Raw genomic sequence first — 26,492 nt, forward strand, 5'->3', positions numbered from 1 at the left:
ACAAAAGTCAGTGTCTGAAGTGCAAGAAGTAAGGATGTTAAAGCTGTGTGGAAGAGTCTGAGACTCACGGGAGCAAACTTGCATTTATCTGAGGGTTTGGGTTGAAGCAAAAGCCTTGTGGGCCTTTCTTTTAACTTGTCATTCTAGGATTATCTATGTTTTAGTTAATTAAGTGAATTAAATAGTACCAGGGCCCTGCCACTGGAAAATTTTATCCATGATCTTAAATTTGATCACGATCCCTGTTTATCCCAGCCCAGTGGCAGCCCTCTGGTATGGCTTGAACGTTAGCATTGGCCAGAGCTCATTCCCAACACGTGGTCTGGATAGGGCTGTGTTTAGCCTCCAGCGTGCATGTGGCTGGACTGTGCTGCTGGCCTCAGGGCCAAAGACCAGTCCTGACTCTGTTTAGATCATTACAAGGTGCACCAACTGTCTCTTGGTTTTCTGTTTTTGTTATTTTACCTTGTCGGGATCAGAACCATGGGGAAGCTGGCATAGTATTGATGGGCTTGATACAGGGCTATCCTTACTCTGAAATAGCATGGTGCTATCTAAATCCCTTCTGCTGTTCTCTCTAATCTATAAAGACCTTGTAAATCTGATTTTGGCCTGGATACCCTAATCTGCATCATGGGCTGCCCTGTTCACTGATTTCAGTGGGCCACACTGGAGTATGTCAGGGTTTGGAGCTGATAGTAGTTTTTTGAGTTGGTTGAGCAAACAGATCTGCAAGACCTCTTCTTGACAGTACACCAGCTCTGATCTGAGAGGAGACACAGCCTTAGACATCTGTTTTAAGGGCATAACTGTTCTGAGCTTATTTGAACTCAATACAAGGCTCTGTTTATATTTCTTTGATTAATTGAAAATAACCTCTTGTTAGGGGAGTGACAACTGATACCTTAAGATTGTGCTCAAGTCATTCACAAGGGGAAAAAAAATACACCAAAGGTTAGGCAGGTCAAAGCCCTTGTTTAGATCAAAGCATATGTTGAACACTGTATAAATGCCAAATCTTAAAGTGTTTTGTATTTAAGGTTGAAGTTTGGAGTAAAATGATACTGTAACAATAAATCCCTAATTCAGCTTGTTAACGCGCTACCACATTCACAAAGGCATAGCGAAGGGAGTGATGCTTCTGATGGAGCAACTGGATACTGGTCTAAGTGTGTTCAAAATTTGCAGCATAGGTGAGATCGTTACTGTAATACCACATCCAGTTCTGGTAGGCACATTTCAAAAAGGACTTTAATGCAATGGAAATGGATCTCAAAAGAGTGACAGGCACAATTTGTGGTCTGTCCGCAAAGTCTGCCTTTACTGTGAGAGACTAGAAAAGCTCAGCTACTTTTATTTATTCAGGACAAGGTTACAAGATAACTTGTCTGTGGTTTTGTAAGGTCAAGCCTATGTGGTGAGGGAGCAGCAGGCTCCAGCTTCCACTTGGAGCTGCATGGCCTGGGTGCTTTCAACTGCAGGAACCCCAACTGTGCCTGAGCTTGAAATATTCTAGCTGTGCTGAGGGTAGACTGAGGCTGGGCTGTACCTTGGTGAGCTGCAGCCCTTCTCTGTCCATGCCTCGTCTGTAGCTTCCTGGAGTGGATCAGTAACTGATGGCTATGGTTGAGGGGGGAGGGTGAGATCAGACACATACAGAATAAAAAGGCAGCCTTTCTTCTTGACAGGGTGATAGCCACTGAAATAACTTACCTGGGGTAGATTGTCCTTCACTGAAAGTCTCTGATTCAGGGTGGGATGTCTCCTTGAAAGATGTGCCATAATTCGTAGCAGTTCTGGTCTTGGTTTGGGATAGCACTCTGTGGCTTCAGCTGTGCAGGTGGTCAGACCAGGTGACTGAAATGATCAAATGAGTGATCTCACCTGGCCTTAAGATACCCCCATTAAATAGGAATATTTAAAAGTTCTTATTTTAATGGTAATATTATATTCCTGTTGAACTGACTGGAGAGTGGAGATGTCTCAGTGAGGCCATCTTTAGCCTGAGAAAGCTCAATTTTAAGGAAAAAAAACCTCCCACCACTTTCAAATTTGTGGCCAGAATGACTATGCTTATATTTTATTTCCAGGAAAGAGCTGAATCTGAGGTTAGACCTGGGTTCCAACTGTCCCTAGAGCTTACTGTATCTGGTAGGACATCTTTGAACAGCATGAGGGGTGATTCACCTACTTCCAAGTGAAAAGTAGCCATTTGACCTGCTCCTCAGTCTATAGTGACCTGTTGTGTGGACATCTCATTCACCCTATAGCGGTGGTATGGGTCCCAAATTGGGAAGGCAAGAGGACCCTTTAGAAAGCCCCATGGGCTCCTGCCAAAGGGTTTATGGCACTGCCTACTGCAAAGGCAGGTGGAATTTGCAGAGACCCTAAAGTCAAGGAGGTCTGGGCTGCCTGCAAGGACACGTGCATGCCAGGTGTTAGGTCTAAAGGATGCTTTAAAAACTGCCACCCAGTTCAATAGCCGTTGTACCCTCCCACCATGCATGTAGAGAGGCGTTCAGGGGATTTGCCTTGCTGGAAGATACCCACCCAGCTTTGTTCGATTAAGGCAGTATCTTGCATCCATCAAGGCAAAGATCTGACCACATGCCCATGTGATTTTCTGCTTCTGTGGGTCATGCCATCATCATGTCTCGCCTTGGGCTGCCGCCTGCCTTGTCCCCGAGGTGTGCGGAGCCGTGTGCTCCTCACCAGGCTGGGCACAGGACCCCAGCAGCCCTGGCCCGTCTCCTGTGCCATCCCCATGCACCGGGAGCTGTGGGCAGTGCTGGGTTTCGAAGCGACTGGCTGCAAGCGCAGGCAGAATTACCCGGGCTGTCGCAGCAGCTGACCCACGGGGTGCAAGGGGGGGCCGTTGCTTCCTGCCTGCTGCTCTCAGGCACAAGCTGGAGCATTCAAGGAGTTTAGAAAAGCAAGGCAGCTGCTGAAAACAGCATTTTGCTCTCAGTGTCTAACATCATCACACCACTCCTGCCCAAATAAATAAACTCTGACGGGAATCCCCCCCGCCCTGCGTCATTCTTTGCTTTAATAAAACTTGTCACAGTGCTGTGTGGTTTGTTTTTTTTTGGTTTTTTTTTTTTTTTTCCCAGTCAGCAGATTTTTAGGCTGGTTAATGAGGGGGAAAAATTTTTCTTCCCCCCCCCCCCCCCCCCCCCCCCCAAATTGCCTCCCCCTTCTTTCATGTCAGGGGCCAAGTCTGGATTGGAGCCTGGTGAAGTTTCTGTGTCATTTCCTGTTGCTGCCCTCCTCGACACTCGCTCCCGCGCCCGCTCCGCGCTCCCCTCCGCCTGCAGACGCACAAGGCGTCCGCCCTCAAGACTGGCGGCTCTTGGGGAGGATGTGAGAAGGCAGGGGCATACCTCACGCTCTCGCCTGTCACGCCACATTCCTGCTCTCGCCATCCCCACAGGCTCAGCACCCAGCCCCGCTGCCAGCAACGACGAAGAACCGAACGGTAAAACAACTTTCTTCTCTCCGAGCAGCTCGGCTGTACTTCCCAGGCTGTCAGCGAACCTAAGGTGGTGAGAGCAAAACCGTCCTTCTGTCTTGCAAACTTTGTCACCGGTAACCGTGGTCCCCCATCCGTGCGGGCGGTGGGGAGCGAGGCGGTTGCGGGGTACCGGGGCTGTGGTGCGGGAGGGACGGGGCAGGGACCGCGGCCGGGGAGCGCCGTGTGCGGGAGCCCGGAGTGGGTCTCGCCCCATAGGAGGGGTCAGCATCTGTGAGCACTGGTGTTGGTGCTGTTTTGCAGACGCTGGTAGCTGGATGTGACTGATGGGGAGGAAAAAAAAAAAAAAAAAAAAAAAAAAAAGAGCTGTTTAAAGGAGGGAGAAAGCAGCGTTGGGCTGTACAGCAGCCAGGAAGGCAGTGAACAGAGGTGAGGGAAGGAGCAGGGGGTGCTCAGCATTTTCACTTATGTGCTTGTCTTTCAGCTTTGGTTTAGGGTTTACAGGTTTTTCCTAGGGCTTGCTTGTGGTAGTGTTTGCGGGGTTTGTGTATGTATGGTCCCAGTGACTACTTTCCTGACCAGAAGGAACCGATACTTGCGGGAATCGGTATTGCACTCACTTGGAGGAGCGGGCACAAATCAGCTGGCATCTGTAAAACCTGTCTGTGATGCCTTTCCTCTGCCATTTCCTTATTTGCTTGCTAAACACACATATATTTATTTATTTGTTAGGAAAATTACACAAATGCCTGTGCTTAAAAGTGGAGCAACTGTGACTTCATGTACTATTTCTGTCATTCCTGACTCGTTCGGTCTTGACTGTTTCTTAGACAAACAAGGCATAACAAACTGACGGATAAATCCTGAAGCATGTGCTGGAGCTGAGTCCCAGAGCTTCCAGAGTTAAAAGGCTTTCTTGAACTCACTGACACAGGCAGTAAATTTCAATGTGTTGGTAACTGAGGGAAAAAAAGCACTTGCAGAGCATTATACACCATCAGATAGAGTCAGCACCGCACAACCCCAGGGTCTTCGCAGGCAGGATTAGTTCCCAACACCTCCAGCTACTCAGCAGCATTTAGAAAGGTCAATTATATGTACACTATTCACCAGCTAATTACAAGTGGGGGGAAAAAAGCCTTGGAGTTGGCCCTGGGAAAAATGATCCTAAGGCTTTGTGTACAGTGTGTTTACCTCCAAGTCATTGCTTGATTCATGTTGCTCCCGCAACTCTCTCTCATCTGATGTCAGTTTTGTAGTCTCCTTGTGTCCCGTGTCCCCCCCCCAGTGGGAATGCAGTGGAAGAAGGCACAAAATGAGGAAGGGAGCAAGGGAGCTCTGGGCACACCCTGAGCACATCAGTCCTTTGCCCTGGCCTCCAGCCAAAGCACATCACCTCCCATGGCTGGGGAAAGTTCATGCTCCCTGTCCAGCCTTGGCATCCCTTGTCTTGCTGTCATAAGCAATGGGGGACCCAAGAGACGTTGCTGATAGCTTTGCCTGGAGCCAGTTTCTAGGTAAAACCCCAGAGTTTGTTTCACAGTTCCTATACGAAAGGCACATCTTTAAAAAAATTGAGTTGAATAGGATATACTTTTTGGGGTCTGTCTATCTCTTAGACTCTTTCTGAGTACTGTGCTACTCCTTACTGACCTGTCAAAAAGCATTCTTCACTTTTGGCTGGCTTGTACTTGTACTAGTAAGCTGGTCTTGATGATCTGTGCTACCACACTGGTGATACACATGGATTGGTCTGAGACATCTTCTGGGCATTGCTGGGAGTTAGGATGGGCCAGGGCACTTGAAAAAACGCAGTTTGGATGCAGCCACCTTGTTTCAGAGTGTAAGAGAGCTTAATAATATGTAGGTGTCAGGCTGTGCCAGTTGGCTTCAGGGCTGAAGAATGGGCTCTGGAACGGTTTAGTGTACTAGCAGAGATGTAGCCAAGAGGCTAATGAGCTCACGTAACAGAGGGAGGAGAGAAGCTGTAGCAGGAGTCACTCCCAGCACCTCTAAGGAGCTGAAGAAAGTGTGTTTGCCTGGAACTGCACTCTGTATTTCTTGAAATCTAGTAGAGTGACAGATTGACATTTTTGCAGGGGTCCAACAGGCAACAGCTCTGAGGCGAATTGAACCATTGTCTGTGCAAGGTGACTGAGGGGAATAACTGACCTTCAGGTGCTGCTTTTGAGTGATTGAAGGGTGGATAGGACCTGAAGTCCTTTAGAAATCCACCCATACATACAGGTGTTGAGAGATGAGCCTCTGTCTCAAATGCAGTTTTTGGCAGTCTGTTTCTAAACTATCCTAAAACTTTACCTATGGGATGCCATAGTGGGAGATGAACATAATTTCATCCTTAATTATTTTGGATCTAAATGTGAACCCAATTCATTTTAAGCTCTCATTGCTCTACTGATTTCAGTGAAATTATTCTTGATTTACATCAGTTGAGGACAGATAAGAATCAGTCCTGTCATAACTGCTTTTTTCTGTGACTTGCAAAGGAGAAAACAAGACAAGAGAAACCCACTTAGGGTGAGATCATGATGGGAACTGAAGGGTCTTGAGTACCACAAAGACCTTTCTGGCTTTTATTTGCTTTCTTGCCCTAAATCTCAGCTTTTTCTTCTCCTAATGGAACCTTGCTCTTAGCTTTTAGCAAGTTCTGGGTCCCTGCTTTTACACAGAACTGCTGTTAAAAGCAAAGACCAAGGTTCCTGTCTCGCCTCTCTCCTTGTACGAGTGCGTTCTCCACACCACACTTTCAGTGCTCATGTGGCCCAGACAGATGAGTCAAGGAATGGAGATTCCAGTTCTGCTGCTTACCTTGGGAAAGCGCTCTGGAGCCCAACAGATTTTACTGTCTGCAAATATTTCCTGTTGCACAACATAAATTGTCTGTTTCAGTTTAATCCTGTTGTCTTAAATTACCTCACCAAAGCATTACCTTGAGTAAGGCCTCTTCACGGCCACTTCACTGCAGTGGGGGAACCAGTACTGTAAGAGGCCACAGGCTGTGAAGACTCTGCAAGAAGGTGAAGTGAGCACTTGCTTCCCTTTCTCCGTCTTGCACAAGGGCAGGGCGAGCAAGCCTTGCTTTGTAACAGTGGGTCTGTGCTACTTCTAGCCTCTGAGCCAGACCCTTTGCTCCACAAGCCCATGGTGGCCACTGATATCTCCAGGAAAGATCTCTCGTTACTGGTGGCTTCTCATGGCTCTGGTGGTCCTTTTCACTGAGCAGCTTTTCCCTGCTTCAGTGCTTGAGCTTGGTGTGGTTCTCCCTGTCCTGCTTGAGGTTGTTCCAAGGATGCTCTGCTGCTGCCCAGCAGGGTATGGTTCTGATGGGGTTCACCTTGGCCCATTAATGCTTGTGGGTGCTTTCTGGCTCTGTCCTGGCTGCCTCCCCAGGCTGAATCAGGCACACTGTGTTGATTCACTTTGCTCTTGTGTCGCATCAGCTCCAGTTCTTGTGGTATTTAAGTGCTGAGGCACAAATTAAGGTAACATTTACATGCTCTAGTGAGTCTTCAGCTTGCCTGCACAAACCTCTTGTTTTCTTTCTTCTAACATTGTGCCACTACCTGAGAACAGTCCTTGCCTCCTTGCTCCAGGGAGCTGTTGCTCCCTACTTTGATTAAGGGACATTGCCATAGCAATGAGGACGTGTAGCAGAGACAGTCAAGATTGACCAGACCGACATCCCTGCTGCTGGCCAAACGTAGCCAAAAAGGTGCATGCCTCCTTCCCTCTCCAAACAGTATCGTGTTTGCTTTGGCTATTTTTAAACATATTTGCTACTGTAGACTGAAGCTTGCTATCAGTCTGAGCCTTGCCACTGTACGACTCACAGCTATTTAAAATAGGCTAATGCTGAGGATGGAAGGACCGTTTTTGTTCTTCTGTCTACTGGCTTGGGGCTGTCTGATGTGTTGGTGGTTGTGGCAGAGTCCTCACTTCCCAGTAAATGGGCTAAGGGCACCAAACAGCTCGAAGCCAGGGGCTTTTCTTCCTTACCCTGACTTCTTCTGGACTTGAACTGATAAGGGGGTGAGAGGCCTCTGTATCCCATCAGCAATCTCCTCAGTCATCCCCTCCCTCCCTGGAAGTGTTATTTTTGGTTAATTCATACAGGTCTGGGCCTCCTTGGTCTAGTCTGTGGGAGGAAGCTCAAGGCAGGAATTTTGTAATAAAAGCCAGATTTTTCTCTGGAGGTAGAGTGGAGGAGGCCAGTCTTGTTGCTTCTCCAGTTCTTGTTAGTTCTTGATCAGCTTAATCTGGTAGCTGTGAAAGGTTTTCTTTCCCTGCTGAGAATGAACTTGGCCTCTGAGGAAGGTCACCACTGGGATGTTCACCCTGACATACCTGATTTTCACAGAGTCACTGGTGGGAATCCCAGCTCAAGCTGCTTGGACCTCATCTTCCTGATGCAAGTTCCCAGCAGTTTACTGGGGATGAGTCTTTCTGAATGTGCCCCAGGCAATCTGCACCGTGGCAGAGCCATGACATTGCTAAACACAAGTTTTTCTCCAGTGTGCTTGGCCAGAGTTAGTTTGCTTTTACCCCGAGCAGCACAGACCAGTATGTCCCCTTTCACACCAGCAGCAGCTGGTTTTGTCTGGAGCAAACACATCTTTGTACCTGGAGCTTGGAGAGTGTCTTAGAGGCTTTCTGTGGTTACGAAAAAAATACAGATCTGGCCCTCTGATTTCCTCTGGGACCAAGTATTTCAGTGTTCTCCTCCTCCACTGACCATTGGCAATGGAAAGACCACCACTCCCTGCTCTTGCATCTTTGACTGTCTTTGGAGTGGGGGGTGTTTCTATAGGGAGTGATGCAGGGAAAGCTGAGAACATCTGAAGTTGCCATAGTTCAAATATGCAGGCGCTACCTTAACTTAAATTTACACAGAAAGCTTGCTAATTAAATCTGAGTTTGCTTCTTGGCCATCAGTCACTGCAGTAAGGATAGAGATAACAGCTGAAGCTGATATCTCATCCTCCCTGGTACCCAACACACTACCTGTAAGATATTCTTGTAGAGTTTCCCAACCGGAATTAATTTCACTAGCTTAATAATATACATCTTGTGCTCCTTTTATTTTACTAGTCATTGTGATTCCCTTCTGACATAGCCTAAATTATGCTTGGATTCCTTTTTCTTTTTTTCTTCTTTATTAATGCATACATGGACTGTATAGTCTTCAGAGATTTATTTTTCTTTAATGAAATCAGCCTCCTTTTCCTGGCTAGTGTAGTGCATGAATGTCACATTTAAATATGTGCTTTCAAGTTCAGTCCTTTCCCTCAGACATATTACTTTACACTACATTTGGCTGTGTTAAACCGCAGTGCTGATTTACTACATCAGTGACCATGAAAGCCTCAAATTCCTCTGACTCCTGTTTGGTTGTTTCTCTCTGTTTACTATCCACAACGCTCTGGTTTTTGGAACAGTTGGCAGATTGTTGTAAGCTTAAATTTCTTATTTCTTTTCCTCCACTTGATACAATGGTTGCAATCAGATTAATATATTTAGCAGATTTGGAGCTGATTACAGAGCAAGAACAAAAAGATATCCTGAAAGCAATGATGCTGTGAATGTCACAGAAATGTGTGGTGCCGGGTACCAGGTGTGCACAGGAATGAAGGGGTAAAGGTTTGCCCAAAGTTCAGGGAAGATCCCTTATCTCTCTTCCACAAGCAGGACCTGGGAGCTGCAGGTGACAGTCCTTCGTGCTTCTTGCTTCCTTTTTTTTAGCTTGAGGAAATCTGTTTTCTGTGCTGCAGTTCAGAAGTGAGAAGGATGCTCTTTAGCCAGCTAAGGAGGCTTGAACAGCACTGAGCCTGCAAGGAGGGTTCCTGTCCCCTCCTGAGTTTTGTGTCCAAAAAGTTGTTACCTCTCTTTTCTGTCCCAAACCTGCAGCTGCTGGCCTGTATGGAAGCTCTGCGTATGAGATTTGGTCAGCCAGAGTCTAAATAGTTTTCAGTATTGAGTCTTACTGTTTAAAAAGCAAACAAATGCAAAATTGGGAATTCCCTTCTTTTCGTTTGCTTACTTGAAGAAGCTCAGACTAGGCAAATCTGCCAGGCATACTAAGTCTTCCTGACAATCTGCTTTAAAACAGGGGTTGTATGTAGTGACAGCAACAGTGGCAGCAGAAACCCTTCCCGTAGAGGAAGGAGTACACCATGGGCACCATGACAGCAGTCAAGTCAACCTCCATCGTCTGCTTGCATGTTCCTGCATGGGTCTGCATCAGGTGGATGCTGTGTCAGATGGTGGCCATCTCACGCACCGCTAGTGAGAACTTCCAGCTGATACTCAGGAAAGGCTTTTCTGCCGTGTCAACCAGGCTCTGAGAGGACTAACCAGGAGGTAGGTGCCTGTTGGGATATATCCCTCGGCTTGGTGTTCCCAGCTGGCTGGCTCTCAGCAGTTTCTCACTCTGCACCTGGGAACACCTAATTGCCCTGCACAGACACCCTGTCTCCCTGGCCCATACAGATATACTTACGGGTTCTGAGTCACCCCTCAGAAATTCCGTGCTCTCCTTTTGGCTGTGCTGAATGCCTGAACAGTTAAGATAGGTGCTCTGGGTCACGCTGCCGGGCGGGATTTCTACAGGTTTGTTATTTTGACACCAAGGTAAGGCTTTTGTTAAATGTGGCCTGAATTCAACTTTCCATAGCTCAGCAGGTGCAAAGGACAGGCTACAGTCTGGAGAAGTATTGTTGGCCTTAATCAGTATTTGCAAAGCAGTGTGCAAGGCATTGCCTGTTGTTGTTACTAAGAGAAATTATGCATGTTAGGAGGGGCATCACACAGCTATCACGGTATGCAATCTGACATTATTTTCCAACAACACTAAACACCCACTGATTCTGTCCAGACCTTGCCTGTTCTGTAATTTTCTAGAGTTGTCTCTGAGGCAGGAACTTGCTTGTAAAAGGAAAAAGAAAAAAAGTATCCATCCAGGGCCCTAAGCTCTCCGCACAGCTTTGTGCAGCGTGCTGCCAAGCATCACACAGCAGAGCAGAAAGCAAGGCAGAGCAGTGCTTGTGAATCACCATGGAACAACATCAGACAAGTGAAGCAGACCCATGTGATTTTAGGCAGGGCTCAAGAATTTAGTTCCTTTAGCTTCAACCCAGGGGGCAAATTTGTTCATTTCCCTGGCATTGCAACAATGATAAAGCCTCTGCACCCATTTGCCCTGAACCAGTAGGGTTTCTGCTCTGTTCTGGCTGTTCCTGTTATGTGTGATAACAGCGGTTAAAGGCAAGTTGGAGATTTGGTGGGACTAATTCTCATGTACATTAAGCTGCTTTTACCCGCTCCTAACTACAAAATATCCTGAAACCAAATGTAAATTGTGTTGTCAAAGCAGTAGAAATGGATTCTGGAATCAGACAGACAGATTCCCTGGTCTGAAGTGAGTATGTTTTGCAAATATCTGTGAGGAGATGGATAGCAAACTGTGAGTTGTCACCTGCCCCTCTGAGACAGATGCTTAGGACAAAATACCGACATCTGATGGCCACAGTGGATGCTGGAAGGAAATTTAAGGGCAGTTGAGGCACCTGTGTCTGTGGACACAGAGTGGTCTAGTGGTTCATCTTTCCCATGCACTTGGTGCATGCAGGTTTCTGAGCCTTATCTGCATGGGTATCAGGTGGCTTGGACTAAAAGCATGTGAGCTAGCTAACTGTGTAACAGCACAGACACTCAAGTTCCAGCACCCATGCTTGTGTCCTGAACTGTTCGCTACGAAAGGAATTCACTACTATAGCAATAGCATAAGAGCTTTCTTGACCTGTGAATTTTTCCTGTCATGGAAGAGGTCACATAGTTTGAATTGGCTACGAGATGAAGTGAAAACAAACAGCAAAAGACAACCTGAACCGGGGAGAAAGGAATAAAGGTATTTTCTAGCAAATACAGGAATCCAGGCAAAGACAGGAAGAAAACCACCTGCTCGAGAGAAGCAGCTTCGAGAGGTGGACATAAAACTTCCTAGCTTGCCTTTCCGTGTCTCCTGGACAGTCTAGAGTTATTACACAAAAGCACAGCTTGAAGCAAGCACCCCAAATGATAGCCCTATTGCAGTGGCTCTTTGGGACTTAATGCGCCCCATGGGACCACTATGGACCTAAGGGGGAGACCAAGTGCAGCTGTAAGAGCTAAGAAGCCCTGTGTCTTCCACCAGTCATGACCGTAGGAAGGTCACCTTATCCAACTGCAAAAGGGGAGTGCTACCTCAAAGCCATCTGTCAGAGGGTTCATTCCTTCTTGCTTGCAATATGCTGGAACAGTGAAAAGCTCTATGTGACTGCTTTGTGTTATTAATGAGGGAAGGTTGGAAGAAATCCCCGTGACTTTCTGTTGTAGATGTTGCTTGAGAAAAGACATGCTATCCATGGCGGGACCTCACAGCATGCTAATTCTCAAAGCATGTATGCAAAAGTTTGAAACGGGAGGTTTTGTTGACCCTGGAAGAAAAAGCAGATTCCAAACAGGGACTCAGAAAAAAAAGATCTCCCATTTCATTAATATTTGCTCTTGCTTTATTGAGGAATGGCTGCAGCTTGCGTGTGTTGTGGTTTTGTCCTGTTTATCTTCTGAATTTGCACTTATTTTATTTCCGGGCAATTATAGTTTCAAGAGCTGACTGCAAGATAGGCAGCTGAAGAGCCACATCATCTCTTCCATCCTCTCTTTCACTGAATTTGCAAGCTTGGGGTCTTGCTTTTGAGCAGAAATTTTGTGATGGGGACTGTAGGGGCTAGATTATACAGGGAAAACGTGAACCTCTATCAGGGTTTGAATTTCGGCCTACAGAAAACAACCTGATATTTCAATCTGCAAAATCACTTTGGGCCATGAGAACCTACAGATTAAAAACTCATAGTATAGGGAAACTTAACATAGAATCTCCATGGCTTTTAAGGGAATTAGTTCTGCCTTGTTGTTTCCATTGAACCATGTGACTCGGAGAAGTGTGAAGGGAACCTGCTCAGAAATCCCCGGGAGGAGACACAGACTGCTTGAGAGTGGCTGTGGGGTTGTTTCCCCCTTGTCCATGGCTGGGCAGTTGATCCAGCTGTTGCACTGCCGTGGTGCAATATACAGTGCCAAGTCTTTCCTGTAAGGTTCAGGAGACCGAGAGAAGTCGGTGCTAAGGCAGGCTCCGGTGTTTGTGGGGGAACACCTGTGATCCCTCGTTCCTTCTTGAGTATTTAATCTGCTTGATCACTGTGCAGAGTCTGGTACTGGGGGACGATACCAGATTGTTCCATTTGACTTCAGCTTTTTTTGGGCCTTTCAGTCTGAATGTAGGCTCATTACAGCTGCTGTTTACCAGTAGACATTGTAGAAAAATTCTAGCATGCATTTATTTAAATAACATCTGATACATTCTGGAGGGTAGACAGCACGGAGCAGCTACAGCGCTGTTTCCAAAGAGTTTAAATGGCATCTTTGGCAAGAAAATAGAGAGGAGAGAAAGATCTGTTACATGTGCCTGTGCATTGCCCCTAGAATAGGATCAAAGCTACAAAAAGAAACTGTGTTTTTGTTTCTCCACAGCTGTTAAGAGTTCACAAACTTCCCAGGATCTACATTTCAAGGCTTTCATCAACCAGATTTTGTACATTTACATTTGTTCAAAATAGTTTCCAGGCAGTGGGTGATTAGTGGTTAGAAATGGCTTGCAGTTTGGTGATAATTTGATTAAGTAAAATCCTTAGGAAAATGAACATTCCAGATCTTTCATGTTTCCCTGCTTCACCTGTGGAGCACGACTCCTTCCCCACCCAATCTCACAGGAGGCATTTCCTTTATCTCCTGCATTTCAGAAAGGAACTGATGAATGCTAGTCAGGAAAGACAGGAGGATCCCTCCAGCCAGAATGAGCAGCAGGAAAAGACATTAACTCAAAAAAAATGCCAATTTTACATTTTTCCAGGAGAACTTAAAATGTAGTAATGATATCCCTCTTCCCAAGAACTCCATGTACTCTGGTTCTTTTGAATTAATTCAGCATTCAGGACTGTGCTACTGCGCACTGAGGAGTTATAGTGTCTCCAGAGGTGGAGGAAGCACAAGATTCATGGTATCTTGAGAAGACACCTCCTCAGCATGCCAAGGAGAGTCCTCCCCCGCCCAGTAGCATCGTCTGGAGCAGCACGACTTCATCTGTAAGTCTAAGGCAGTCTGCAAACAAATAAAGATGACCCATATCTGCACATTTCCATGCTGTGCAGTAAGCCAACAAAGAGAATGGGGAAAATAAAAATGAGCAGTAAATATTGAAAGTTTAGTCAGTTTTTAAAGTATGCATAAGTGAAAATAATTTTCTAATGTTGTACGAGGTGGGGCTTTTTTTTTTACTTATAAGAAGGTAAAGTGGTATAAGAATATAGCTTGACTTGTCGGTCCTTGCTGATAGAAGGACCATCTTGTGTCCTGCTCCTGCCTATGGCAGTGGGGAGAGTGGGAGGGTGAGTTAAGTACTTAAATAGGTAGTTTTACAAAAATCTTTGCTTTATTGATTTACCTCAGGAAATTGTGGTTAAAAATATTGATTTAAAAAAGGGTGATGTCTTTCTGCCTTCCTGTAAAAACTGTTGATATATGCCTATCATAGTCACTGACTCATGTGTTTCCACTTGGTGGGAATGGATTTACAAATGTTTGGACTTACAAACACACATGGATTTACAAACAGTTGCTTCGAGTGGTTTGGCAGATCTCCTTGTGATAATGACGTATCATTCGTGTCTCCAAACCATAGGCAGAGCTATTCTGGGGTGGCAGAAGTAGGAAAACAGTCTCACCTTCCTTGTCTCCTGGAGATTTTTCCAGCACTTGGCAATCTGGCATAGCCCTGCATGGAGCTGTTGCTGGCCACCATCTCCTAAAGTAGACCAACCCAGCTGTTTTCATAGGTACTTAAATAAAAGGTGAAAAAGGACCAGTGAGACCATTCAGTCCATCTTCCTGGATAATGGCAGCCATAGACTTTCCTTGAATTAACTCCCATGGCAATTACAGCAACATCTCACCTTTGGTTTTCAAGTGGTACCGTCCTTTACAACAGTACTTCCACCATTGCCAGCAGCTGACACGGGTATAGCTGTTACTGTCTCTCTTCTTGGCCCTGTATCCCTCTGTAGCAGTGTGTGTGATGTTAGTGGTCCATATGCCCATGGCAGAGGGATTGGAACTAGGTCATCTCTGAGGTCCCTTCCAAACCATTCTATGATTCTATGTATCCTTGTTTGGGAAACCCTGAGCTGCAGTACATTCTCTCAGGGAGTGTCTCCAACTTCATTTTCAAGACCCATGTACGAAGAACATGTGACATCCCTCAGGAAGATTTTCAGTCTAAACCTATTTAAAACTTTATATGGAAAAAGAAAGGTTGGAAAGTCTACACTCAGCAGTATAGTATGCAGGAGACTCAGTTAATTCACCTTGAAAGAGGCTTTTAACAGGACTTGCAAATGCATGCTGGTTAGGGATAGGACATGGGTGAGCGCACAAGAGCAGCATCAGATAAACAGAAAACATTGCGGCAACCTAGCTTGGAGGTCATGGGACCCACATAGCTGGCAGCATTGCTAAGCAGATTGGTTTGCGCTGTGGCCATTTTTTCTCACAGATGGGATAAAAATAAGATAGATTAAGTATATCCAAGAAAAAATAGTTTTGCAAAGGCTTGAGCAAGCTGCCAATGTCAGCAAAGGGAGCCAGTAATGTAAGCAAACTTCAGAGAAGGAAAGCTGCAGAGCGTCCTGCTGGAGGGAGCAAAGGGAACCGGCTCTGCACATTGGTTGGGTGTGGGATGAGGGGCTGGATGGGCGATTAGGTTGATTTGTGACTTCTGTGTTTACCAAGGCAGATCCCAATGGAGAGGGAGGTTTTTGTTTTAGCTGATAAATATTCCTGCCTCTAATTTAAAATGGTCGTGTGTGTGTCCCCCCTTCTGTGGCTCTGCCAGTTAACCTGTGCTGTGCCAAGTCATTCAGACTGATAGGTAGGTGTTGAGGTCCCTACAGGAATTTGAAACTCCCTGTCACCACTGTTAATGTCTGTTCTGCTTCTCCAGAGGCAGGTCTACATTTGGCTTTTATTTTGCACCCAGCTTTCCAGCAGATCCTTAGGAATGGCCAATTTAGGCAAGGTGAGGAACTGTTCCCTTAAACTGGATCTTGTATTGACAGAGTGAGCAGCAACGACTCTCGGCTTTCTGTGCTGTAGGATGCTCCCTGGTGAGTATGAAACTGCAGTTAGGACAGATGATGGAGCAAAAGCAGATGGTGTATCAGGGCTTTGCAGGCCTCAGTGAGCAATAGTTACTGCTGCTCGGTGGCTCTGTAGTAACTGGCTGCAAGCTTGGTCTCAGGCAGTGGCAGATCATCTGCCTTCATGTAGTCGCCTGTGAACACAGCTTCCTGTTCATTTCTGCTCTTCCTTTCCTTGTTTTGGAGAGTCACTACAGCTGGGTCAAAGCTAATGGTGTACTGGGGCTCCATACATTAAGTCTTCAGGGGTGCTGATGCACAGAAAACCCCCTTACCCAGCAATACGAGAGGGAGACCAAGTGTGAAGTGGTGGTCCTCTGATTTGGCAGTACTTTGCTTTGCGGAGGTGTAAATGGTAAGGGACATGGCCAGACGAAACAAAGGCTGGAGGGTATTGTTCTCCATTAAGTAGCAGTTATTTGTTGGTCTCTGGAGTAGTTCAGACAGGTTTTTAAATGCACTTAATTCAGACAGAAGTAATCTTGGTGAAAGGGAGGTTGGGATCATGTGGGGAACATTCTGGGGATAAACATCTGCTGCTTTTTGGTTAACAACCATATTTGTTACATTAAAACAAATACCACTATCTGACCCAGAGAGCTTGTGGAAAGAAGCCAGAAAATAAACTGTGTTGCTACTGACGAGATAATGGATCAGAAAAAAACCCCACCAACCAAACCAGATTGCAGCACTAAAAAAAAAAAAAGCAAAAAAACCTCAGTCAAAAAGCTGCTTCTCATTTCTTTCTACATTGCCCTGAAAATTAAGACAAGCATAGTTTTTCAGCTCAGCCTCACTTTGTAGAGTTGGTGGGTTTTACACTTGGTGAAAGAGAACTGTAACTTTCTCACGTTGTTTGTGAACCGCATTAGCAATGTGTCTGAGTGGCAGAGTTCTCACCCCTCCAGGGCCAAGGGCCTGATGCCCTTTATAAGAGAAACAGTAACTAGATATAAAAATTGCATCAAGACTTTGGGATGGCCAAGAGGGAGTTGGATCTAGGCATTTGCTTTGGCCCTCTTCTCTATAGCTGGTGTCTGTCTGGATCTGTGGAAGCAATGCCATTAATACCAGCGCACCGATCCCCTCTGCCTGGCCGGCCACACTGGTCTCCCATCTGGGTATGATGCAATTTCCTTTGCTTCTTTATTGGGAGATTAAAGGAGCTGCCTCTTCTCCCTTTTCCTTGTAGATAATTTATTGTTTCTGGATTTAATAACTTTTTGTATTTGAAGGTTTCCTGCAGTTGGATTAGGAGCAAATGTGAATGTTGCAATGACAGCGTTTTTAAGACAAGTATCTACAGCATAGGCTACCTGTTTCCTGATCCCCTTATTGTATAGACTGAGATTCACTTATATACCCTAGCTGTCACTTCAAGGGCAGCTTTGGCTAATAGGTATTGTTTCTTATAGTAAATATAAGAGGGAAATTATCTTAAGTGTCTTTCTGGTAGTTGTTAGTAAGTTCAATGGTGACATTAAGAACTGCTTCAGAAAGTTCGGAATTCTCCTTCTCTTGTTGTTTGTCCCATTGGGTAATGTATGTGCTCTTGAAACAGCTTGTCACCAAGTTTTGCATCTGGATGCCCCTCCTACCCAAAAGCTTCCTTTGCCTCTCTTGTAAGTGGCAAATGGCATCTGCCATAACGAGTCAGTAGCGTTATATAGGGATTTACTTTAATAAGACATTGAGCTGGAGATTTGGCTGGAGTCATTAGCTGCAGCCCACCTGCTGTAGGGGCCAGATGTAATTCCATAAGGTCTCACAGGGCTATACTGCCTTAGCACATGGCATCTCATTGCCTGGAAGATGACCCTGCAGCTGTGAGTTTAGCTGTGCTGAGCTGACGGTGCACAGGTTGCCTCTGCTGAAGCCGTTCTGTCATTGCAGCCTTGTGCCCTACAGGTAAGCTGTGCTTGTGGGACCGAAAGGGATTGCTTGTTCTTCAGCCCAAGCGGTGAAGCTGTGCCCTTTCGGGCTCTCCAGGGACCAGTTGCAGTCCTGACACCTTGGAGGACTTGCCACATGATGTGGCTGTTCTTTCAGGACACAGCTGACTAAAGCTATTTATTTATTTTTATTGCTAAGCACAGAAGTAGCATAAACAAATATAGATGTCGGTCGACTTTGCAGCAAGTTGCGGAGATGACTTCTTGGCAAGTTTGGGTTGCTTCCATATTTCTAGTTTTCCCATTTTCTCAGATGTAGAAGACTCCCCTGAGTCTGAAACTCTGGCCTTAAGGTTTCCAATAATTGTTTCTTTCTGCAAGTTCTGATGGATTTTTTTTTTTTTTGTTGCTTTTCTAAGAAAAAGTCTGCATGGGAATGCTCTTCCCAGTTGTACCTCCATGGTAGTGTCAGCCCTGTTGGTGATACATATCCAGGTCCCCAGGCTGCCATAGACTGGCAACATGGGTGAGCATCCCAGACAGGGTTTTGTGAAATGAGCATCAGAGCAGTGCCCTGCTTCACCACGAGGTTGTGAAGAGCAGTGTTTTGGAGACTGCGACTTGTTTGGGCATCACAATAGATGGCAGGTGCATTAAGTACATCCTCACATCTCCTGTTAAATGGGGCCTCATGCTAGTTTCAGCAGAGACTCCAAAGAGAAAATTCTTGCATATCTGCGAGAAGTCTGTCTTGCCCAGAGCCAAGACACGCAGGAGAAGCAGCTGACACAGCCACCGTTGCTCTGCTTATCTTGTGTGTTACTGTTGAGGGCTGAGCTTTGGCCAAAGTGTCTTCTGTCTCCGTGCAGACACTCTGCCATCACTCTGTCTGGGCATGCACTCTGGTGAGGAGGAGGCAGGTAACAACTGTGTGACATGGCTGAGGATGACACCTGCCCAAGGAGGTCCTCTCCTCCCATATGATGCTGGGAAGCCTGGCGTTGGCTGGGCTGTGATGCTGGAGGAAATGAGACTTCCTCCTTGGCTCCTGGGAAGCAGCGTGCAGGTCTAGTCATGTTACAGGTGGCTTCGGGCTAAGATTTGTCCTGACTGGCTCATTGAAGAAGGTTCAGGAGGATGCTCCTCTCAGGTTTAGGTGGTTACCAACATGCATGGGCAGTGGATTAGGGCTTGAACACCTGCTTGTGTCCTCGGCCTAAAGTGCTGAGTGACACTCCTGTTTTGTGACTGAAATGAAAACAGTCAGTCAGAATGTGTGAGAGGTGGGTTTAAAGGTCTGTAAAGCAATCGGGTTGCTTTGCTTAATTAAGGCAGTGGTGGAGAGTCATCTTGTAATGCAGGGTATAGAGGGACAGTCTTTCTGCACCCATCTGCAGGTATTTCCAGTGCTCTGTGGGTCAGTACGTTCCCATTCCACATTCTATCTGCTATAACTGAATAATTAGTGATTGTCCCTGTAAGAGACCTCAGATGTATCTGTTTTACTGGCCACCTGGTGAAGAGTTGTAACCATTGAGCAAGGAGTGGCTGCTAATGCTGCAGAAACAGCCCTTATCAGAGGCAGCTCAGCAGCTGATAACTATCTTCTTCAGGGAGAAGCTTTGCAGGGGGAGTTACCGCCTCACTAGATCTTTGCTTCATTTGAAATTATTTTGGCTGTGTATCTTGGTTCAACAGGATTCCAGTCCTTATAGTTGGTATGCAGATTCACAGCTAGAGTCTTCATATATGGACCATCAGGGCTTGCAAAGCTTTTGTCTTTGGATGCATTGACACTCCCTTCCCCACGCCCACCCCCCCTCGTCCTCATTGTAGGGCAATGAGTGATACACAGGGTTTGGCACTCGATAAGCCCCCTGGACAGGGTGGGAAGGCACTTGGACCACATCACACAGGATGTTAGGGTTTCCCTCTAGCAGAAAGGTGGATCCATCTCTAGTGACTGTTCACAGCCCTGCAATAACACAAGCTGTATCCTTTGTAACGATACCTTTTTTCTTCCTCCTCAAATAAAGGGTTGCTTTACTTACTTGGATTTACAACTCCAGCAGCCAAACTCTATTAATAAATTTCCCAGTAAAGACATAGCTTAGTGTCTGCCAAAAAGTTTTATAGCTCATGTAGTTTAACTCTATTGCTTGGAAGGAGAAATCAAATAGCGGATAGAGCTCCTGGTCCCAGCATGAGGCACTCTGTTTGCATAGCCATGTCAAGTGTGTGATTTTTCATGCTTCTCATTGACAAAGTGTTACTGAGAAAATGTTTATGTACAAAATGAGCCAATGTCACTTACCTTCTCCATCCGCTGGAGAAGGTCCAGTCCCAGTCACCCACCTTTTACCAAAAGCTTGATGGAGAGAACTGCAGAGCTGGTGGCATGGTGATTGATGCAGTAGAGAACAGAAAGAGTTAAATGCCAAGTTTTGCTGCAGAGCTTTTCATCATCACAACTGGGGAAAGTGGAAACACAGACTGAATAAATGGGTCTGATGATGCTAGACTGTGAGCGGGTCTTGAGCTCCCAGTCTCCCCAGCACACAGCCCTTGGTCTCCTGAGTTATACAACATAACATAGCCCTCTTAAATGGGCTAATTATTTCTCTATGCAAGAGCAACTCAGAGATTTTCCTGTCTGTTGACTATGAAATTTATGTTTCATTTTCTTCAAGAAAGCCAATTCTTATTTGCAATTTGACTGAAATCAATATTCCAAAATGTCTTTTCAATAAAATCAAGGTTGTAAAGTAAACAGGTTAATGAGAAGACAAGTGCTGTAAATAGATTTTCAAATATCAGACAGTTGATATATATTTTCAAATACATATCTTGATTTCACAGTGATAAATATGGGAGACTGACAGCAGGTGAACAAGAGCTATGGAAGGAGAGGAGCAATGTGGAACTGCCTGTGTTTTGCTGCTTAGCTAGTGGCAACCTGCAGGCATGTATGGGATTCCCCTGGGCTGAAGAGGGAGGACAGGTACTGTTTTTATGGATGGTCTTGGCTCGAAAAAGGCAACTTTGCACTATACTTAGAGCCTTTAGTGTTGCAGCAAGTCAGCTCCTGTGTTTTTTTGCCTCAACAGTGGGATGCGTAGGGGTTAAAAGGAGGAAGAGGGCATTAGAGAAGGGCTGCAAGGGTTGTTGCATGAGTCAGTATTGCACTGATGCCCAAGCTGGTGGTGATGGAATCTCCATCCCTCCTATGTCTCTGTAAATTCCCCAGCTTTACCTAACCTTTCACGTGCTATGCAAATGACTCCCGCTTGGCTTTTCCCAGGAACGCGTGTTGTGTTTCTGCTCTGCTAAGCAGTGGCCATGTTCCAAGCAGCAGTGGCTGCATTTTTATGCTCTTGTATTGGAACAGGACTAGCGTAGTTTGAATCATCACTTGCAGTCACCCACAGCAGAAATTCTTGTGATCAGAAACTTGTGAGATCATCCCTGTAGCTTGCAAAAAAGGTTTGGCATCTTTCTGGGGAGAAAAGCAACTGGAAGACTGAAGAAAACACATGCCCTCCTCTGTGAAAGTTGACATGAAGGAGGCATGTGTCGAAGTGCCACGTTACCCCAGCACGGCCTTGAGGAGGTGGGTGAATGACAAATACAGCTATATTTTTCTTGTGTTTACTTAATCACAGTATCCCTCCCTAAAATGTCATCCTGATTTCCCAAGGGATTGTAAGAGTCAAAGCTGGTTGGTTTGCAGGCCAGAGAGAGGTAAATGGACCTAACTCACCCACACATCAAGCTTTCTAAATTAACTGCTATTATTTTGCTTAGAAAGAAATGTTGGAAACACTTTAACATGAAATGAAAGAACCATACAAGAAAGTACTTGAAGTAACAATTTGAGGGGAGGATTGAGATATAATTTCAGTTTGGTAAAAGAAGAAAGACAGGACATGAAGACTGAGAATTAATACAACCAGCGTCTCCTGTCTTTGCAGAGCTGGTGAGCAGGGATATGACATTTGCCAGATGGAGGAAGCATTGCTTTGGTCCTGGAGTTCTCCATCTTGGTGCATTTTTCAGGCTTGTCACCACTAACACATGCATTTTTCAGAGTGGGAAGTTTCGTGTCCATTGACGAGTGATTCGGGGGGTTGGTATGTCTGCGAAGTCGGTGTCATCCAGCAATGGGCTGAGCTTTGCTGAGCTGTTGTTTGTCACCTTGCTGATTTTAGCCGGGTGCTCTGGATTTCCAAACAACGGTGGTTTTTTTAATTTGGGAAGCTGTTGTTGACATCACCAGAGAAGTGGGCTTGGGCATTTTCTTTTATGGGGGAAACAGATGTAGTGCTGCCACACTTTGCTGCCAGGAGTCTAAAACTCAGACCTCCCAAACTTTCCTGTTGTCTTGTCTTAATCCAGGAAATCAGACTGACATCTTTCTTATTCCTGCCAGTTAGACAGGCTTTGGGCGTTCATGAGATGCTAGATTTTGATCTTAGCTAATAAAGAGCAAAGAAGTACCATGCACACAGCCTGGCAGGGGGATTGAATATTTGTGCAATATGAAAGGTCCCCGCAGGTGCGGCTTGTGCCGTGTGGTTTGTGTAGTGTTCAGTAAGGCCCTGTCAGTGCTGGGGTTTCCTGTTGCTCATAGCATTCCTTTACTATTACTTTTCTTTTTTGTCTTGCTTTGTAGAATTTGATCTCTGCTTTAAATTACGTCTCCGGTAACGTGTGCGCTCTGATTATTGCAATGTGCCTCGCTGAATAGGGATCATTCGCTTCCTCAGTCTCAATTCACTCCACCTTGGCTTATAACTTTATGTTCTGGGGAAAGGAAAGGTTTGTTTTCCTTTGGGATTGCCAGAGATGATGGTCTTTGATTTCTATGTCCGTGGCCTGAAATTGTTCTCCAATCCAGCATGTCATATTGAAATGATTTACTTCTTTCATTGTTTGAATCTCCCCATTATTTCTTGCCAATTCTGTGTGTGAGAACATTCATTCCTGCATTTACCAGGGCTTTCTGCATCTGACTGGACTGGCACGTCCACATCTGTCTTTCATAAGGAGGACTTTTGCAGACAAGAACTCCCTGGAAAAGGATTAAGCCTATTTGTTGTTGTTGGTCCTGAGTTTGTTGCTGCTGAGAGGATGACAAATGTTGTGCGTGAGACACACCGTGATGAATGACGAGAGGGTGGGTGTAATTGTCTCTTTGCCCGTTATCACCTACATTGAAAAGGAGCTGGCATTATATCCTTCCTCCAGTTTATGTTAATGAAAAGCCAGTGAGTGCTCTTAGTGCAACAACCCATGCAGTGCAGAGCAGCTCTGAGGTTGTGGCAGAAGGCTGCTTGGTAATTCTCAGGTAGAGTCCAAAACTGGATAAAGCAGGACTTTGAGGGGCTGCATATCAGTATTTTCCCATCTTAAGCCTGTCTGTATACTAATTCCCTGTGGGTCAGGCACCTCCATTCAATATATATTTGCTAGTGATGCATAAGACGAGAAAAGTTCTGTCTGTGCACTGCACTAGCTTTTCCTATGTTTCTAGGGGTCTGCCGAATTTTTTTAGGTAGAGTTTTTAATACGACATTTCCCCGCCTGGCACTGCTAAAGTGCCTAAGTCCACACCTCCAAGTAACTATCAGTGCTTACGTGGTGTCTGCAGGTAAAATTGTATCTGGACACCTCTCACGGGTTTGTTGACAGCCCCATGAAGCAGAGAAGCCCTGTTCCCCCAGCATGTAGATCCTTCAGGCCCGGGATCGCAGTTGAGGGGCAGAGTGAGGGAGCAGCTTTGCTGGCTTTAGTTTACTCTGACATGGATTTGCCTTGGTGGCCTTGGGCAAGTCAATTAACTTCCATGGTTTAGCCTTCTCACTTGTGAAAGGTAAATTTTATGCTGGTTTTACAACATAGATGATGTTTTTGAGGGTTAATAATAGAGGGTAACATAATTAATAGTTAAGGTGTTTGAGGCACAATAGTTTTATACAGGGGTTATTCATTGAATCCTTGGTCCCTTTGCTCAGGAGGGTGTTAATTGCTGTCTGCTTACGGGATGGCTCTGATGAGATGAGTGTAAAGGCATACGGAGGTGAGTGGGTGATTAACAACACAAGCCTGGCATTGAACAGATTTCCCCAGGTGAGGAATGGAGTTGCTGTTGGCTGCTGTCTCTCGTTTTGGCATGTTTTCCTGAAAAGACCCCAGCTCGAGGAGCACCCCATGATGACCCCACGCTCATCTTGGGGCTTTCAGGGCTGTTCACTTGCTTTCAGAAGTGCTCGGACATGTAAGGGCAGGGAGGATCTGAAATACCCTCCCCCTCCTATTTGTGTGGCCAGGTAAGGAAGTCAGAAACATAATTTCATGCACCATAAATACTAATAATTCCAGGTACTTACAATTTGAGCATGCACATTAATGCGGTGTGAGCTCTCTCCCCTGGCTGAAGTCAGTGTAATCACACTCAGGACCTGTTTGTCTTGGCGGAGCTGCCCTTATGAATGAGGTAACTTAGGAAAAGACATTCCTTCACTCATGGCAAACTGCTAAAAATATCTGAACTTCTACAGGCCTGGGGAGGAGAGCAGAAGCTGAGGTAAAGCTCAGACATGGACCTCTGGAGATGCAACGTTGAGCTCCTTTGCAGAGCTGAGCAGGGGCTGCAGGTCCCTGTCACCCTGCACACACCACCTTTGCTGGCCTGGACTTTACCACAGAGCGTGTCTTGGGGCTGAAAATGCTTTGCTCACATTTACCCACTCAAAGCATGCAAGTTAGAGCAAATGACCTCTGTTCTTGCTGAAAACCCTGTTTTGCTTCTCAGTGGCTTACATATTGAGTTTACAAGAGTGATGCAAGAGCTCCTGCTCTGCAAATAGCTGTGAGAGCATCTTGGATGACTGCTGCTTTGGGACAGAGTACACAGCACTCTTGTTAACCAAAGATGGGTTGGAGATTAATAGGCTTTTCTCCTGCCCTTTAAAATGAAAATTAAGTAGCCTTCCTTTTTGATGATGGGAAGAGATGCTTGTAAAAGTTAGTGAGGGATGTTAAACTCTTTGGACATGCAGGGATGGCCTAGTTTGAACTGGCTGATAGTTGCCTTTCGTGTGTGTGTGCCCGTGCTTAAGAGAAGTTTTTCCAAATGAAACAAAAAAGCATCATTTTACAGCCCAAAGGAAGCTAATGAAATGATGCAGTTATGCCTCTCCCCAAAGAGCTGGCCCCAAACCTTCACGCACAAAGAAAAGGCCTTGCTCAGGTAGTGTTTATTATGCAGTGAGAGTTCCTGTCGCCACTTTTTAAATTTTTTTTTGGTACGGCTGGAACCACAGCCCTGTGTGGTTTTATGTGTGCATGCATGTGCTTACTTAGAGGCACTTCATAAATCACATTTGAAAAGTGCTTTTTTTAAAAAAAAAAAAAAAAATTGGCAATAAACAAGTCAACTAAGAGAAGAATCAAACCTGGGGGTTGGTTCAGTCACCAGCTGTGGTGGGAGGGGAGCTCGAGAGATCCACATATTTAGAAGAGTGTAGTAGCTGGAATGGTTGCATTGGCTACTTTTTTGGCAAGGCTGAAGTTGCTTGATTGTTAAGAATTATTCTTTACTTTTTATGTCACTCATCTGAGGCTGCCGTATCTCTGCAGGTGTGCCCTAAAGCAGGGAAGCGAAGCACAGGCAGTGCAGATAGAGTGCTTAAGTTTTATTGGAAAGCGCTGCTTTCAGTGTGACATCTGCTTTTTATGGCCAGCCAGTTCTGCCTGTCCTTGTTTTCCTTCCAGAAATGCAAGGGGTTGGGGAGAACAAGAAGCAGGGAAATGCAACTTTGATTGAAACTCTGGGATACCATGAAAGAGAGCAGAAAGGAAAGCAAGAAAACGACAAAAACACTGTAGTGGGGGCCAACAGAAGAATGGCATGGTCCTGAGAGTGTGACAGCACAGTAGGAGCTGTAGTTCGTCTTTTCTCATGATGCTTTTTGATTCTTCCTATGAAGAGTCCTCCAGCTTGTAACCTTCACTAAAGAAGTTGGATTGAGATTTGGTTCTTTTTGAAGTCCAAGGGAAAGCAGATGTGTTTTTACTCATTTCCTCTTGCACCTGCAATGGGTAAGGCTGTACCTGTCTGTGAAAGCATTTATGGGTCCCACTCGCTGTCACTCAAAAGCTCTGCATTAGCCTTTGGGTACCCCGTAGGGTGCAGGGAGATGCTTTATGGAGAACTGAGGCCAGAAGGCATGTAAAGCATGATCCGCATGAGCATTTAGGTGCTTGTGTGCATCAGCCAGGAATCAGGACCAGACACCAGTTCTCCCAGTCCCAGCTTGAAGGCTGCAGGAGCTGAATGCCACACTCCCAGCAATTTTTCTGCCTCTGTATCCAGGACCCACTTGAGGCACCCAGTAGGTGTTTGCCTTGTGTGGCTGATGACTAAAGCGAGGAAATGTTTGTGGTCTTTCTTAACCTACATGGCTGGGCTGGCCAGGCTTTTGCTACTGTGGCTCCTGACAGAAGAGCAGCAGTGCAGACCATCAGGACTGCTCTGAGGGACACAGCCCTTCCCCACCTGGGTTGCAAAACTCAAATCTACCCATGTGGTGGTAAAGCTTTGCAGCAAGGCTCTGCCCTGTGGCTTTTGGGCTCAGGGCTGTGCAGCTGCTGAGCTTCCCCAGGAGGAGAAGGCAAGTCCTTCAGCAGGGCTCTCTGGTCCCTTCAGGATGTGGAATTTATTAAGCCCTCCTCAGGCTGAGCTGGGGTTTGGAAGTGCATCTCTTGTTTCCTGAGCTCCACTGACAAGGTTGTAGAAGGTGGCTGTTGCATGCACTT

General features: G+C 45.8%; 1 protein-coding gene across 4 annotated transcripts in view; it reads left to right on the forward strand.

Annotated features, from left to right (window-relative positions):
- EVA1A (eva-1 homolog A, regulator of programmed cell death) overlaps positions 1–26,492 on the forward strand; it is a 224,378-nt gene that overhangs the window by 154,808 nt on the left and 43,078 nt on the right. The window contains exon 1 of one of the 4 annotated variants that reach the window (XM_037393046.1): positions 3,363–3,545. The exons of 2 other annotated variants lie outside the window; for them this stretch is intronic. The gene's annotated coding sequence lies outside the window, so the exon portion shown is untranslated. Of the gene's footprint in view, positions 1–3,362; positions 3,546–26,492 lie in introns of those variants that run through there. One more of the 4 variants, XM_037393045.1, reaches the window with a different exon arrangement.

Source organism: Falco rusticolus, chromosome 6 (assembly GCF_015220075.1).
Source record: "Falco rusticolus isolate bFalRus1 chromosome 6, bFalRus1.pri, whole genome shotgun sequence".
Taxonomy (NCBI): domain Eukaryota; kingdom Metazoa; phylum Chordata; class Aves; order Falconiformes; family Falconidae; genus Falco; species Falco rusticolus.